General features: G+C 38.3%; 2 long non-coding RNA genes across 4 annotated transcripts in view; one reads left to right on the top strand and one right to left on the bottom strand.

The window, feature by feature from the left end:
- LOC130559955 (uncharacterized) overlaps positions 1–1,240 on the bottom strand; it is a 115,690-nt gene extending 114,450 nt beyond the window's left edge. Inside the window, exon 1 of the long non-coding RNA XR_008963640.1 lies at positions 1,054–1,240. This is a non-coding gene — a long non-coding RNA (uncharacterized LOC130559955). The remainder of the gene's footprint in view (positions 1–1,053) is intronic.
- The window catches only part of LOC130559954 (uncharacterized), an 86,383-nt gene extending 75,756 nt beyond the window's left edge, over positions 1–10,627 (top strand). Inside the window, exons 3-5 of one of the 3 annotated variants that reach the window (XR_008963639.1) lie at positions 6,694–6,818; positions 7,021–7,291; positions 7,605–10,627. This is a non-coding gene — a long non-coding RNA (uncharacterized LOC130559954). Of the gene's footprint in view, positions 1–3,761; positions 3,868–6,693; positions 6,819–7,020 lie in introns of those variants that run through there. The other 2 variants (XR_008963638.1, XR_008963637.1) reach the window with 2 other exon arrangements.
- The last annotated feature ends 2,841 nt before the right edge of the window (positions 10,628–13,468 follow it).

Genomic DNA, 13,468 nt, shown 5'->3' with positions numbered 1-13,468 from the left:
ATTTATTATGTAACTTCATTTATATGTAACATTAAAAGCTCAACACATCAGAAAAGTCACTCAAAGCAGGCCTCATGGGACACAACAGCACAGATAGGGGATCATTAGACAATGCCAGACTCACAATACATTGGTATCAGCTCACCGCTAACAGAGAAAAAACAGAGATGTGCTCTTGTTTTGATACTTGCGTATCCTTCCAAAAATGTTAATACAAAAGAAAAAGGAAAAAGCTCTGAGGGGTGAAGCGAATCTACTTGAAGATATTTAAAACAGAGCTTTGTTAAAAATACAAGTCCTTCGGGGTGTCTAGATGCTTTTTAACTGGAAGAAAAATACCGTACCGTGTTTTTTGGGGGGTTCTGGCATGCCTGTCACCAGCCAAATATAATAAAGTGTGTAACTTCTTTCCTTACGCCAGCTTTATGCTTGTTTGGAATATCCAGAACTGTCGTGCTTTTTTTCCTATTCTCACATCTTACTTTGGGTTGAAATTTATTCAGAGCTTTTTGTTTATTTCTTGGATTTTGCTCATTACTCATCTTATAGTAAATGTTCCTAATACTGCTGCCGAAATGTGACCCGAACACACAGCTGTAAAAAAAATGTCCTCAAAGCCTTAATTTCCAGGACTTTAGGAGCTAAATTGGATTGATCATTTTGTATGTTCCACTTTCACGCGGAGCTGCGCAGATCGATGACATGACATAAAAGTACCGCGAGAGCAAACTGCTCCGTATGCTTTTGTATTCCTCTCGCGGTACTTTGATTTCATAAGTCGATAACTGTGCGCAGAGCAACATGCGTCTCCTACTAAAACACTTATTTTTATCCCAGCACATGAATAAAAACGATAAATAAAAATTATTAATAATTTAATTATATTCGCAGAACTTAATCTACCGTGCTACATTATGGCGACCCCTCTCTCTTTTAAAAGGCTTATTTATTTGACACAGCAGCACCACCCACTAGTTTCTTAAAATTATGACATGGCACTTTAAGTGATTTCGTGTACAGTTTGATACTGTTTTGATTTGGAAATGGCTTTACCTTCAGTATAGAGTTGTTTGTAGCTTCACAAGCAATTGTTTACAGTATGTGGCATCCTTGTCGCTGATAAACAACACGACGCATATGCGCTATGCATATTGATTCCATTGACTTTAGATGAGTGCTCCACTTGTTCCCTGTGTACATACGCACGCAGTATAAGTATCCAGGTTGTTATTTTAGTTTGAATGCGTTCCAAAGAAAGAAGTCGGCGAGTGATTCCGAGTGAAAGAATCCGGATGAATCGTTTAAATGAGCTGACTCAAATGAAGGAGTTGCGAATCGGGAATCGTTTAAATGAGCTGAATCAAATGAGGGAGTTGCGAATCGGGAATCGTTTAAATGAGCTGAATCAAATGAGGGAGTTGCGAATCGGGAATCGTTTAAATGAGCTGAATCAAATGAGGGAGTTGCGAATCGGATCTCGCTAGATCTGGGTCTGATTTAAAATATATTCGGCGCATGTTTACTGAAATATCTTAAGAGAAAATGTTTCTGAGGTAGGTTTGCGGTAATTATAGGTATAGGTTATTTTTATTAGGAAAAATGAGTATCTAACTTGTGTCCCTCGGTAAAAATTGGGTGATGTAACGTTAGCCTGATCAGGGGCAAAGTTTAGTAGTATTTCCCAGTTAGCATTAGCTTCAGTATATTGTAATATAAATATTTTATATATGTTCTAAAACACACATTTTATTTTAATAAAGATATATTACAATATATGTCATAATTTTAATTAGAATTAATTATGACATAGGAACAGTAATGCTGGCCTAAACTCACATTGAATTCATAATGAATGGCTCAATGCTCTGTATGTGTGTATCTTGAGACATCATATGCTGAGGCATTGCACCTGAGACCATCACCAAAGACCAGTGACAAAGCTCCCGAATATTATTGAATATGGACATTTGCTGCTCTGACACCAACTGCTTTGTACAGGTGAGAGTGAAGTGGGGTCTCTCAGGGATCCTTTTGTATAGAGCAGCGTGAGAAAACTGTTAAATTGTACCAGCCCTCTTCATATGTATATATAAAAATGCCCTGAACAAGATGCTTATCTTAATAGATGAAGTAGGAGCAAAAGAGCTATAATTTTAATCAAATCTCTGGCTTATTCGTACGGGCCTGTCGAGCACTATTGAGGTTTTAAATGCATGTTGTTGGGACTTGCTGAATGGACTCAGCAGGAGGTGTCTCTCTCAGTAATTATACCTCACTTACAGGTATTTCTGTTGCTGCGCGCTTTATCTTCTCTTGTAAAAAGGAAATCAATTTGTACAGATGTATATGAGAGAGGTGATTGCCTTGACTGGGTGGGGTGGGCTGGCTTGGCACAAAAAAGGGGGGTAAAAGTATTGTCGTAAAATGGACAAGTCGTTTGGAAAATTGAGGAGAGTTGCATTTGAATGTGTTTGTTTGGGTCTTTTGTTGGGTTGTATTTAGCGTCTGCCATAGGTGCCCTGTGCTGCCTGCAAATTTGTGGAGTTAGTCTCGGAAGAACGAAGACTGAAGGTGAAAAAAAAAACTTAAGGCAACTTTACAATTATCAGAACCTGCAAGATTGGGAAAAATGATCAACCACAGCATTTTGTAGGCTTTTTTGGAACTCATTGTATATTGTAAAACAACGCATTGTGCTGTAAATGTAGCTATATTACATTATAAATTACAGAAAGTATCATTTGCTGAAAGAAATCACAGCAATTTAGTTTGACGATGAGATTTAAAAAAGTTTAATTTGTGCATCAACATATTTTTCATCCTTTCTATTAAGAAAAGTTAATAGATTATATCATGTGTGTGATCAACCAAATTCAGGACAGATTTATATAAGCGGTCAGGCTAAAATATCACAATTAAGGTCATCATCGTTCTACTCAAGAGTAGTCAAGTGGAATAATGTTAAGACATTAGGTCTCACGGTTTCCAGCCTGGTCACACAACCGCTGAATGGAGCCATTAGAGTCCAGCATGGGCACTTCAAACCACTCGTGGCACTTATTAATCAGGCCTGAGATTTCATAGCTTAGCGTATTCTACATGTATCGCAAGCCAAACTCGTGGGTGTCAGAACGAGAAAAAAGTTCTGTCACAAGCATTAGCAAAGCATGTCGCAATTGTCGGCCACAATTATTTCTATTTAAAGAATTCTGCGTCCTGGCCTGCCAAATAGGCTTAGATTGGCCCTGGGGCTGCTTATGGATGTAGTGGACCACAGCGTCCGCGGGAATAAAAAAGACACATGGTCCATAGTTGAAGAAATATCTGAGATAACCAAGATGGACAGTGGCCTGATGCTTAACGAATAGTCCAGAGGCCAGCTGGAAGACATTTATGCGTTTCTATTGATGAATGTGTCATGTATCCACTATTGCATAGTGGGTATGAACTGGAAAACCGCTGAAAGGGTGGGTTAAGGAAACACGCCAATATTCAGCGAAGTTAGCAAGTGCAAGGCTTCATATTTCCAATCTTATTTGGTTTTTATCTCATTTTATATTTTCAGAAGAAGTACTCTTGACCCAATTACCAGCTCTTCGGGCTGCGCAGTCTTTGTAATCCGGGTTATTATCTAGTCTGAACATTTTGATTTTCTTTGTTTTGATACCTTTCCTCTGCTCCCGCGAGACCGCGTTGAAGGAAGGGGAGGTTCTAACACCATATTTTCTTTTGGATTCAGAGTAAATGCTTTTTCTCTAGAGGGGGCAAAGAGAACCTGCTCAAAGTCTGGAAATTTGCAAGCGGCGATGCCTTGATCAAATCAGATGAGCTGAAAAGGATTCAACCGCAGAAATAACAAAGAGTGAGGTGATTAGCAACACATTCTTACCAGCGTGGTGCTCTTAGTTCACTGAACACGGAGTTCTTTCGAGCTTATTCTAAATCTGGGGCAAAGAACTATACAGTGGGATCCAAAACTCTCTCTAGTCCACTTGTAAAAATGTTGTGTTTTTCTAATTTGATACCAATGTTATTATTACAGATTATATTATCAGCATAACAATTTCTATGAAAAGTTTAGATTGAATAATTAATGTGATTTTTTTTGGTAATTGGTGTCTCTCTTGGGCTTTCATGACAACATTCACTCAACTTGTATAAACTACACAGATTTGTGCAATGATGTGCTAATGATCAATGTTATCCCAGTATGGTTAGGAAATGTTCCAAAGAGCATCTTGGAAATCATAAATTGTCTTATTTGACAAATTGTTTTATTTATTTATGAGACTTAATGTAAAGGATTAGTTAGAAAGGGACTTATGAGACTTAGGACCCGGTTTAACAGACAAGGCTTAAGACTAGTCCCAGACTAAAATGAATTTTGAGCTGTCTTAACTCAACTCAACTTTATTTACTTTATTTAAGAAGACCGTACATACAAGACGGAGAGAGGGGAACAAGATCGAAGTGCACTCCATAAACCCTGTTGAAAACACCAGCATATGCTGGGTTAGGTATGTTTTGATGCTGGTTTGACCAGCTTAAACCAGCTATGGACCAGCACATGACCATCTTAAACCAGCACATGACCAGCTTAAACCAGCACAAACCAGCATCAAAACATACCAAACCAGCATATGCTGTTTTTTTCAACAGGGAGGCTATCATCTCCGAATTCCTGCTTTGAGTTTAGGTTCCAATTTTAATTACATTTTGAATTCCAGATGTTTAGTGTGGTGTTTTTTAACCCCACTGTATCTACAATCTTTCTCAAATCTAACCATCAAAACATTTGTATGCAAGTGAGTCCATCACAATTGTTCGGGTGTCCTTGCTTAATGTCACCAAACAACACGACATGTGTATGAATCCAGAGCCAGGACAACCAATAATTTCTCATCACAGAGCAAAGCAATCGCTCTCCATAGTCGAGCCCAAGGCGGCCGAGGTTCTAATGAGATGTTTAGAGACACGCCTGGCTAATGGAACATTCTGGAGTTTGTCTCCTTAACACAGAGGCCCTGTACCTGAGGAGAAAAAGGACATTCTGTCTACCAGGGGAAGAGGCGAATTTCACATAATCTGTGTCATTCATATTATGCATCCTGACATAAATGATCAGATAATTCACATCTGAAGTGAATTAACATCTGTTGTTTGAACGGGGCTAATGTCTAGCAATTCATCAATTTCACAGGCTAATATTGCTGACCAGAAATTCATGTAACATGCCCAGATTTAGGCACAGAGATGGCAGTTTAGAGTAATGCTTGGCTCCGTTGAGTGTGTGCTTACACTAACAGCACTGTCAAAATTACAGAGGTGGTAATAAACAACATGCTATTATCCGGCTTGGAGAGACGACACGGTATTAATAGGAGACTGCGAAACAAAGATGCTTCTTTGGAATTAGATAAACAGTTTGGAAGTGCTTTAAACAAAATAATGCTCCAAATATAAAGAACCTAAAACAGGAATGAAGGAAAATAAATCCAACATCTATTGTAGTATTGATTTGTGGTTGCAACAGAATATTTTATTGTGTGTTTAGCATATTGGAAAACCAAGATCACAGAAAGAGAAAATAAAAACAAACAACGGTAGAATTTCAAAACAGTGATAACACTCACACACATCAAGATTAATACATTTTTCAGGAATGTCCAAACTCTTAATACACTCCGAGCCGTCCATGAGGACTTGGTCAACCGATAGCCAGTCTTTAAAGGTCCAGTGTATGAAATTTAGCAGCATCTGGTGGTGAGGTTGCAAATTGACTCACCGCTCACTCCTCCCTTTCGAAGCACTACGGTGGCGGACACAGAACAAAGATGTCGTCACGTTTTAGCCTCTTTACTGAAGAAGATAACGTATTTTCAAAACGCGTTCTGTAGGGCAGTTTGTCCGTTTAGGGCTACTGTAGAAACAACATGGTGAATTCCATGTAAGGGGACCCGCGGTTTATGTAGATAGAAATAGCTCATTGTAAGGTAATAAAAACATAACGCTTTATTTTGTAAGGTTTTTATACACCTGAAGACAGTTATGTACATTCTGTTGCATTTCTGTCAATAGATCCTCTACACAGTTACACATTGGACCTTTAAGTAAATCTTTCTGTGTTAAAAAGCAATATATATGGTGAATAATGTGTGTATAGTGACCCCATAAAAATTGTAACATTACAATCGAACTACCCTTAAAATGTAATGTCGGAGGACTAGCCTTCTAGGCACCACAGGACACATGGCCATGTAGTGTCACCGGACCCGAGTCACCACATGGCTATTGACATGTTATTTTACATTTGCCTGCCAAAAAAGTATATATTTTTGAATAGTAATAATATTTTTTAATAATTGAAAACCTCTCACAGGTGCCGTCTGGTCTCTTCTGCAAGGAGTCAAGAGTCTGATCTACAAGTGCATGTTTGAGGTTTTCTTAGCGTTGAATCATTGCGCATATTAACTATATCTGCTTCTCCATCCACGGCTCTGTAACAGTTGGAGCGATGCACACCGCAACCCCTCTTTCTCACCTCTCCGAAACGCTTCATCGGAAATTTCAGCGCCGCCGCTGCATCCTCCTACTCTAAACGGAGAAGTGAAAGATTACCGTGTGTGGTTCATTAAGAATGTTTTATTTTGTCTGCAATTTATTTCCCCGTCTATTGTCTCCCCACCCTCTCAGAGAAGTCTCGGTGGAGCCACAGCCCGGGTGCACAGATAAACGCAGAAAACCAACCGGAAGGCGGAAACAGGCGGGCGAAAAACACGGGCTGCCCGACCACGGCCGAAAACTCAAAGGAGAGATGGGTATGATTAAATCAAGCTTAATTCTATTTTGATAATTGTCTGCGTCCGCATTTCACCGTGGGGATGTTGTGACTTGTGTACGAGACTGACAATGAAGTCGGCAACAACAGCTGCTCGGTGCCGGCTAGCTCGTGTACCTTGCCGCTCAAGTCTTGTCAGTCACATTTTCCCTAATTAACTAACATCTGCTTTCCATTTTCAGTTACACTGCATCGCCAGCTTGCCTCATCTGAATCCCTGACTCCTGACCTCCCCTGAGGAAGGTGCTCACTGTCAGAAGAACCCCCAGCATCCTACCGCCACAGAAAGGTGATTCTTTTAAAGCGGAAGAAACGGATGAGGGAGCGAGGGGGCTGCGTGAGGCAGGCAGACGGGGAGGGGAGCTGTCGCTTGTGTCAGGTTAACCTCAGAGACGCGTTCGGAGCTCAGCATCTGGGAGATGGAGGGGACGCACGCCGCTCCATTTGGCGCAAGTGAGTTCTTGCATTACGCATCCGCCTATGGCTTTCATCAGCTGTCTGCCTTTCTTTCTTTCTTTCTTTTATTTTCTTTCTTTCTTTCTTTCTTCCATCTTTCTATTTTTATCCTATTCTTACATTTCTTACTTTTTATTCCTTTATTTTTATTATTTCTTTCCTCTAATTTCTTCTTACATTCTTTTAACTGACTTATCAAATTGTATATCATTTTTAAAGTGACTTTCCACCTTCCTTCTTTCTTTCCTCCACCCCTTTCCTCCCCTAAAATAAAAAAATAACAATGACACCAAAATTTGTGCACTGTCAGTCCCGTGGGCTGTGTTTATTCCCAGATTTATGTTGGTAGCGTTGCTGTATTAAGTGTTACACACAGAGAGAAAGAGAGAGAGCTGTGCGTGCAGAAAGGAAGGAGATGAAACTGATGTTTCTGCAACACATGTGTTAAGTCACTCCACACACCACAATAACACCTGAACTTACGGCAGCTGGCACCGCTAAACATGCTCTCTCTCTCAGTCCATGGCAGCAACATATAGCAACCTACTGTAGCAAGTCGTAGGTCTTTAAGGTAACCAATTATGTCTTAAACTTGCCAAAATTATAAATTCAAAAAATGATATATTTGTGTGTTTTTTGTATTTATAAAAATGGTAATACAAACCAGTTCTTGTTATTATGGCAGTTTGTGAAAAAGTATAGTTTGAAAATAATTCTGTCTTAGAAAAATGAATGCCATTGTCTGGCAGTATTTGTTAACGGACGCGTGCAGGTCTGTGCTAAATGATCATTATTTCTCATAAGTCCTGAATTTCTTTAGATTTATTTTCCTGTGTTTTTACACTTGATCACAAACCTCATGATTTGGGTAGCAACACAACAAATCTCCTAGGTTTAGAAAAAAGGGGTAAATGATTACGTAAAAAAAATTAACAGATGGGCCTGCCTAAAAAAATATGATTTTCTACAAATGATTGCATTCTCTCCCCTTTGGTGTGAAAAGTAGACTCAAGAACACTTTTAAATAATTTGTTCAATTTGTTCCACAGCCAAAGAAAAGCGGCTTGGTGGAAATTCAGATTCATTAAAACTTAATTAATATGCATCATTATGTAAATGAGGTTGCAGTTAATGAGTTCTTAAAAGAAGCCTTCCTTAATTAGTTCACTTTTTAATGGCATCATCATTTATCTTTTTTCTTTGAAGCAGAGTGACGCGGGGAACTAGCCGTTCCCGAAAGTGCTCGAATTTTCCATTTTTTAATTATTCTTATTTCCTTAATTTTTATATGATTAAGAATGCATTTAGGGAAGTAAATAAATGAGGAAAACTTAGACCTTTTTTTCAGACTCGCTTGTTTCCATTAAAACAGAGTCTCTGTAGATGGCACAGTGTTTAAAAAGTTAAAGGGAAAGCATCTTCTTACAAAACAATCAAGGCTGTCTCACAATTACCTCCTCGGCTTCTGCGACTAGCTTCATTTCCACTAAATCTGAGCAGCCTCTTAATTGCTCTCTCCAGTTGGTCTGCAGTATATATTACACACTCCTTCACTTTTTCTATGGAGCCTGAGATTCATGTTGCAAATGTGTGGTCATTTCCTCGTGTATTCATTTACTCGTTTATTTGTTTACATATTCATCACTCGTTTTTTTTGTAAATAATTTACGTCAGCTGTACTTTATGAAAACGTGCTAATGAAACGAATTAGTAAAATATCTAGCTTTTAGATTAACACATCTGATGGACTTGATGTGCTGAATATATAATTTTTTCGAACATTTATTATTTAATTTCTCCACTAAAAAAGTGGAGTGAAGATCAGGTTCCTGCGCACACACACAAAAAAACTGTTACGTAGCCTATAATAAAACCGTGGAAAAATGTGTCGTGTGAACGTAAAGCTGTCATGAACGGTATCATCACACATGCTCACAGACTGCATAAAGTCTACGATTTGAAGGTAGCGTACACTGTTTTTCTAAATGTGTGTGTGTTCGTAGGTAGAAAGCGTGTGTGAGGTGCGCGTGGAAGGAGGGAAAACTGTGTTTTATGTTCTTGTTCACTAACCATCACTGTGTTCCTAATTGATAACCACTGGCATTTGATCAGGCAGCCTTCAAACAAGAAATCTATCTTTGTATTTTGTATAAGAACACCATCTGTTGTTGCACAGATCTACATTCATTAAATTTAATTTCTCAACCCAGGAATAAGATTTTAATTGTCCATTGTTACTGAGGATTTTAGCCCTCCGTGGTATTTTTTTCTTTCTGGGTATTTTTTTGTTGGTTTGGTTGGTGTTTGTTTATTTTCTGATTCTTGTTGATGTGACTGTCAATTCTTATGAATTGAAATTGACAGGTGAAATGAAATGTAAATATACACAGTGTATAAAACCAGTAAATTTGAGCCAGTAAAAGTTTATATTCTTTGTTTGGAGCTGTCTCGCAGAATAGCAACCAGTTACACGTGAAATATGTAGCTGTTAGCTGTTTTCTTAATCGTATGTGTTTCAGATCTTGTCCTCTGTGAGGAAGCAAATGACAAATTAGTGTATTTGGACACATTTCTCGCAGGTTGTTATTGGACGTTTTGAGCAGTAAATGGTTTGGCATTTGGTGTTCTGCGAGGAGAGACAGTGGGCATGTGTTAACTACACACAGGACACTCGAGCGAAAAGCAGACGCCCACCGAATTCTTCAAGCTGTCATTTCCTTTCACGGCTCCAAAACAAGATGAAAATAAAAGCAGCACAAAACAGTCTTTGAAATAATGCTGTTCACAGTTAAGTTCATTTCTTGGTTGCCTTCACTTGGAAACATGTTGCTGTGAACATATTGTTTAGAAGGTTGAAATGATAGTTGTATTCGCCATGAATGTTTAGCTAATATGCGCACAATCAAAAAATTCTGAAATGTTTTCATTTCAAAGTTGTATCTAGCTTGCTTATATATACAGTAATTTATTTATTTATTGTTTCATGATATGTTGTATATTTAATTCGTCTTAAATTAAAACACCAATCAAAAAGTGTAACATTTACAATAAAATAATATACAAATCAAAGGCATCCAGAACAGTTTTTAAACTTCAAGTTAATCTTTCTTTGTAAGATTGTTGACATGTCGAATACAGATTTTAATTAATGAAACAAAAACACATTAGTAAATAATAACATTAACTCTTTTATTTATGGATAATAAAATAAAATGTACAGTGTACATAACATATTTGAATCTTAATCTGCCTAAAAGTCAAGAACCAAGAAGAAAAAAATCATTTTCTTCCCCCCCTGAAATCAAACCCATGTATATTAATTTTATGTTTTCATTGTAACAGGTGCAACAGCTGTTGGTCAGATAAACTGAGGAGGAAAAAATCCAAATAATTAGATTTTTTTATCTATATGTGAGAGTTAATTTACCCTGTGTGACCTGTGTGAGACAGAGGAGTAAACTGCTGTTGTAATGGAATGGTTTAGTTGGACTCGGATGTTAAATCGAGGGTTTTTGACACAAAGTAGCTGCAGGTTCGATTGTCATCACATGATTCTTTGGGGGTTTTTGTGAGACAAAGATCCGTGCTGCCTGATACAAGCATTTTGCATTAACAGTTAACTATGCATGAGCGTGAATTTGAAACCCTTGTGGTTTCTGAGACCACTATGAATAAAGAATAAACGCCTTGCAAAATTAAGCTTAATAGAGTCACAGAAATGAAGTGGAGAGTTTTAGTGGTGAACTCTGACTCCAGGGACAGGTTTTACGTCATGTGAGCGGTACGCTGGGGTTGTGTACAGATGTTTGAACGCAGTTCTCAGAATCAGTCACTGTAGCATTTCCTGTTTAAGATTTTTGCTGTACCTGCATTGACTCGAACCAGCAAGAAAAAAAAGATCAAATGAATTTGAATAGTTTTTGATGTTACATTTTTGTGTTAAGGTATATCAATAATTTGCAGTCTTAAACGGCATTATAGTTTAGAAAATGGAAAATATTTGAGCAAGATTATTGTTGCTGGTTATTCTGTGTCATGAACATGCTGGGGTTTGGGTTGTTTTTAGAAATTAAATTAAACTCACAAACTTTGTGAAACCAGCTCAATATACAGGAAAAATGTAATATCAGCTATGAACCAGGGCACAAATTTTTCTTAATAAAATGTGTTTAAAAATCTGAGGTCATTTTTGAATTGTTAACATGTTATTTCCTTTCTATTTTCCATATATACTGTAATTGTGAGTTTGATATTCAAAACAATACAGTGGTGAACTTAATATTTATGCATTATATTTATTACAATTATTCAAATGATCTTTGCGGAAAAAGGAAACTTTCAAACAATTATCATGGCGCTGTGTTTAGATGAGACGTATTTTCGAATGTGCTCTCAAAGAAAACAATCTAATTTATTTTAAAGCAAATCCACATGTGATGAATTATTTAAAGCAACTGGGATTGCACGCCATCAAATCGCAGAAAACAAAGCTTTGCCCCTTGCTGAAGAATTTCTGTTTGAGGAGCGGAGAAAGAGATGTTTAATGCTAAACAAAGAGGGAGAGAGGCTATGAGAGAGAGAGGGAGAGAGATATCTCAAACTGCTTATGCAAAAATAATTGGTAACCTCCATGTACTGTTCTGCACTATTATTCAAATCTCGCCTTTGTCGGCCCTGTTTACAGGATGTTAACTGGTGCATTTTCACCCCAGAGTGGACCCCTATTCTTCTCTCTCTACTGTCTATTCTCACAGCTGTTTGATTTCCAACTGCCAAATGGAGTTTATTTCTGTCTTTGTTTGTTGTTTTCTTTCCTATTTGGGACTAGTTTTTTTCCTCAAAGTTACAGCAAAAACGAATGCGTTATCGTACAAAGAATCTATCCAGAAAAAACAGGAAATAAAACAAAATGATTTTAAAATAATACATTTAAAAACAATTTAGATCAAAAAGTATCTTTTAAAGGAATTTCATATGTAAACTATTCCACTTCGGATCCAAAAAATGACCTATTTATATGCATCTATGCATGTCGCCGAGTACTGTATCTGTGTCACTACCAGGTATCAGAACAAGATAAGGATCACTGTCAATCGGTAAGCAGGTAGCACACGAAAAAACGAGCTATAAATACCAAATGTGGTGTAGCAGGTAAAGTTTGGTATCTGTTCTCGCCCACTCTTCCCCAACTGGAAGCAGGGTGAGAAAAAGGGGGTGGCGACGGGAAGTTCCTGCCATCCAGCGCTCCGAACCTGCGGGTTTACGCTGGGCTGAGCGCAGGTGGGCGCACCTCCACTCTCACGCGGCATCGAAGATGGGTTTTCGGTGGGAGGCGTGCGCAGGGTACGAGCCAGCCCAGACAGGCAGGGCCGCTCAGGCAGGAAACAGCAGAGGAAGCCACGGGGCAGGCGGCGGAGTTTGAAAACAACACACAAACGCACACTTCTCTGGGAAACGACGCCTCAGAAGTCACATCAGGCTGTCTGACAACAGTGTCCCAATTAGGATGCCCCATAAACAAGGGGAAGTGGTGCCTCCCTTGGGACAAACCTTACCCCCACTTCCATTCCTTCCCATCTCCACTAAAACATGCCATAGATTGCAGGATGCCACGGTATATCAAGCGCTCTAAAGTGCCAAAGCCATTTTTGATACCATGAGGTGTCACTTAGAGAAGTATGCTTCCCTTCTGAATATGGGCTGCATGGAGAGCTGAGGAAAACTTTGCTTTGTGCTTCTAACAGAGACGTTCTAGACCTGCAGTCTACACAAACTTAAACCCGGCCAATTATCACAGCTTTCTGTGTGATGTTTAAAGCCAGGCGAGAAGGTAAAAGTCCTTGTCAACTTTGAATAAGGAGCTTTGCGATGACGCACCAGATTTAAATGGCCATTCTGAGAAAAGGCACAAATTTTTAAATAATGTGAATCTTGATGTGTACGTCGCACAATATTATTTCTTTACATGAAGATGTAACTCTAAAAACAGTTGTGTGAAAACCAACATAATGACACATAATGTCTAAATTATTAACACTTTCTTTGTGTTGTGCTATTTACACACACATTGATTTTGAGAGTGTTTGAGCATTTTTATAGTCCAAGAGTTTTCAACTTTGTTATGTGAAGGTCAAATTAAAACTTTCTTAAAAACGTGTTCCTTTTATATCTTCT

Source organism: Triplophysa rosa, linkage group LG10 (genome assembly GCF_024868665.1).
Source record: "Triplophysa rosa linkage group LG10, Trosa_1v2, whole genome shotgun sequence".
In the NCBI taxonomy this organism is placed as follows: Eukaryota; Metazoa; Chordata; class Actinopteri; order Cypriniformes; family Nemacheilidae; genus Triplophysa; species Triplophysa rosa.
Note: the sequence above shows the minus strand (reverse complement) of the source record. Positions and strands in the feature narration are given on the sequence as shown.